At 45.0% G+C, this 4,045-nt stretch overlaps 1 pseudogene across 1 annotated transcript; it reads left to right on the top strand.

The window, feature by feature from the left end:
- Positions 1-446: 446 nt before the first annotated feature.
- On the top strand, positions 447-2,476 carry LOC147428803 (E3 ubiquitin-protein ligase RHF2A-like; annotated as a pseudogene). Its single transcript, XR_015186047.1, has 7 exons — positions 447-801; positions 930-976; positions 1,065-1,127; positions 1,204-1,276; positions 1,369-1,577; positions 1,644-1,745; positions 1,819-2,476. The product of XR_015186047.1 is annotated as an E3 ubiquitin-protein ligase RHF2A-like (transcript).
- The last annotated feature ends 1,569 nt before the right edge of the window (positions 2,477-4,045 follow it).

Here is a 4,045-nt window from a genome sequence, read left to right as displayed (position 1 = left end):
TTGCTTTGCATCCGCTGAAATCAGCCTAGAGCTTTCTGGCCCTGCGCATATCCCCTAATCAATGCACTCCAAGAGACGACATTCCGGACAAGAAGCTCCTCAATCACGTTTTGTGCTTTTTGAAGTGCACCACATTTGGCATACATATCAACCACAGCATTCCCAAGCACGACATTCTTTTGCAACAACCCCTAACTAACAATATCAGAGTGAATTTTCAAGCCCACATCAGCATCTTGCGTAGAGCTACATGCATTCAAGATGCACACATAGGTAATTGCTTCTCATTTGCTGAAAACAATGCAGAGCTTCCTGGCCACGCTCAAAGAATTCGAAGAGATGACAATAGGCCCCTCAAGCACTTGTTGTGCTTTATGTAGTACACCACATTTGGCATACATATCAACAAAGGCAGTGCTAAGTACGACATCTCTTTTCAACAACCTCTGAATTTTTGTGCCCATATCAACATCTTGCGTAGAGGCACATGCCTGCAAGATGCGAGCGTAGGTGATTGTGTCTGGGGAGAGGCTCTCACTTCGCATTTGCTGAAAACAGCGCAACGCTTCCTGGCCGAGACGACTCCACGCTTGCGAGGTGGGCAGAGAGAGAGAGAGAGAGAGCGTGCGAGCGCTGCAGCGATGGGCACGCAGGAGGAAAGAGGAGAGGAGGGAGACGCAGGAGAAAGGCATCTTGTCTCCTCCTCTTCATCGGCTGCTGCCTTCGTCGAGGGCGGAATTCAGGGCGCTTGCGAGGACTCTTGCAGCATCCGAGCCTTTCTGCCCCAGAGACCCGGCCACAGTATGTCTGTTTCTCTCTCCCCTCTGTCAGACTAAGCTTCTGATGTGTGCTTTCTCTTCAAATGGGTATTTTGCAATTTGTATTCAGTGACAGCTCTAGGTCTGCTAAGTTTGTGATCTCTCGTGCAGGTCACCTCTTGCAAGCATGAGTACCATGTTCAGTGCATCTTGGAATGGTAACTCCGTCCAAGTCCTCTTCTTGCTACTGCGGTGTCTGTCTGCTGCAATGGTTTTCTCACCTCTTTATACCCTCGTTGATTGCAGGGCACAGAGGAGCAAAGAATGCCCAATGTGCTGGCAACCTCTCAGCCTTAAGGATCCTCTAAGGTAATCACTCCTCCATGATCAGACCGCTTGCTCAGTAAAGTGCCTTTTCTCAGCTTGTTGCATTCCACCCTGGCAGCCAAGAGCTTCTGGATGTAGTAGAGCAAGAGCAGGCTTGGAGACATTTTGAGGATGATATCCAGCTTCAGCAGGTGTGTGCTCTAGGTTTATTTCAATCCTCTCAAGTGATCACTTTTGACTGTTTTGCCTCAATGATTATTGTCCTTGGCCTGTGGTGTGCTAGGTGCCAGGCTTTGCAAGCTATAATCACTTTGAGGAACAGATCATGCAACACTTGGCACAGCAATTGGCTCAGAGGGGCTCGTTACAGAACCCGAGGGTCTCTGAGACGCACATTGAGCAATTGGTGGATGGAGCCCTTTCTGCTGCTGGAAGAAGGACAATGAATTGCAACCACTGGATTAGCCGAATTCGATCACACGGAGCAGATAGGTATGATGAGGATGCGTAGGACCTTATTTTGTGACGTCTTCCCACTCATAAGAATGCTTGTTGCAGGCACCAAACTAATCTAGAGCCCATGCAAGAGAGCCCTCAAAGGTCACCTTTATTGGATGATTCTGAGTCATTAAAGTCACGTTTTCTAGTTGCTTCGGCCAAGTAGGTTGCCATGTGTTTTTGGTATTTGTGATCAGTTCTTTGTTGTCTTCTCCATCTGAACCCAGCATTGCAGATGCAAGGAGACTTTTACAAGAACAAGTCGCAGCTTAAAGGAGAGGTGGCGAGGTAGAAGCGATAATGCGGCAGATTTCAGAGCTCGTGCACAGGAAGTAAGTGCAGGTGTGGTGAGGCTAGCCCTCAAAATCATTTTTCCTGCATCTGATGGAAATGAAGATGTTCCAACCACGTCAACTGATCGTGAAAACATGTAAAAATAAGGAGAAAACAGGTGCAGTGTGAGTAAGAAGCATTTGGAAGGTGTGGCATTAGAGAAGCTTTGAGCTAGCCATCAAGGACTGAGGCAGGGACCAGTGCCACTTTGATTTTAAATCAGAGTTCATCCTTTGCATGTCGCTTGTCAAGTTACCCTGGGCCTTTTGCGCTGTTGTTCAATAGACGATAGATAGCGGATCATTGCAGCTCACAACAGATAGGGTCCCTTGTGGAAAAGATACTTCTTTGTCCATGCGCATTGACATGCTGTGGTCGAACACTAGGATGGATTAGTCATAGGCTATAGATGTCAGTTTTCTGTATACTCTCATATCATTGAAATTAACATATGTAATCGCTAAATTGAGGACAATAGGCTATAAAATGTAAGGCATGTTACAGGTGTGAATTAAGGCAGCTGAGCCTCAAATAATTTATCAGAAGCACCTTGGCCTCTACTGTATTGATGCATCTTTTTTTCACATAGCGGTTATTAATCAAACTGAGGATGACTTGCCTATCTGCCATTCACCCTCAGTATGTAAGCATTGCAAATGAGGATATAACTCCAGCAGTTGCCATTTGCATTCCCTGTTTCTCTCAAGGTGTGTTATTGATTAAGCTGAGCCGGCGATAATGAGCAGCAGTGATAGCTTGCCTTCCTAGCATCACTGATTATTCAATTAGAATGCGTACAGCTGCCTGGGAGAGGAAATAAGCTTGTAGCGCCAGAGCTCCTACTGCGCCGAGGTGGCTACCCTCATTTTCCTAAGCTACCAGATTTGTAACAAATTCATGTACCAGATCTTGAACTCAAGACCTGCTGGGAGCTCCCTCTCCGTCATGTTTCGATTCCATACGAACACCTTAAATAATGAAATTGTTATTGGTCTTGGGCTCAGGATCTTGGTACATTAGTAAGAACCTCTTGAAAGAGAAACTTGTGAGGTTTATGAAAACTTCCAACAGATGAGCTTGGGTTCAAGATGACCTCATATATGGAGGGATTGGCGAATCAATTGACTATGCCTTGGTGATAAAAAAGGGAGGGGATAGAGAGATTGAATTGTCATTCTTGAAGGTCCTATATGGCCCATAGTGAAACAGGTCACATGCTCTATGTTGAGTTGATCAATGGCTCTTGATGCTTGAAAGATTGTTGATGCTAGGGGAGGGGGGGAGGTATGTAGGGAGTGGTCCAGGCTGAAAATGTGAGGTTAATGAGCTCAAATGTGATCAACGGTTCAGCAGGCAAGTAGGGTATGATGTGTAAGGCTAGTCTTGTTGGGGGTGAAGTGCATATATTCTCATTGTCCCGGCTCATATCAAAGGAGCGGGGGCTAAGTCGGATTGTTGCTAGGATGCGGATTCTCAATAAGGGGATAAACAATACAAGCCTATTGCTTTCAATTGACTTCTCTGCATAAGAACTCCAAAGGTAACTACATAAGAACTCCAAAGGTAACAGGATGATCAACGGTGCTATGCCTTTATTAAAAGCCTGCTTGCCCATGAGCACATTTTCCATTTCTTTGGCTCGTGCACTAACTTTTCTTGCATTACATCTCTAGATGCCTTTGTTTGAAGAGATTTAGCCAGTGTAGTTAGATAGTAGTTTGTTTGTCTCCTTTGTAGAGGCGCTCCAATCAGTGGTCCAATCATGCGGCATGCCATGTTGAAGTGCAAAGTTAAAACATATCGCGAATACAAATATGTGTTTTTATCTAGACAATTTAAATTTTTTTGGGAGAGAGAGAGAGAGAGAGAGAGAGAGAGAGAGAGAGAGAGATTCTATTTGTGATGATGTCTCTATTGCTTGATAGTGTTTGGAGAATATGGATGTGAGTATGGCATAACATTGTAAATAGCCCCAATGGAGCTTACATGATGCTTTGATAGATTCCAAAGTGAATGAGGCTTCTTTATAGTGCCAATGTACCAAGACTTGAGGAAATCCGAGGGTTCACACTACATACGTTACACCACATATGTTGTCCCCAACTACAAAACCATTTCTTTGAAGAGGG

Source organism: Adiantum capillus-veneris, chromosome 23 (genome assembly GCF_014529385.1).
Source record: "Adiantum capillus-veneris isolate H3 chromosome 23, ASM1452938v2, whole genome shotgun sequence".
Lineage (NCBI taxonomy): Eukaryota > Viridiplantae > Streptophyta > Polypodiopsida > Polypodiales > Pteridaceae > Adiantum > Adiantum capillus-veneris.
This window is presented reverse-complemented; position numbering and strand designations above follow the sequence as displayed.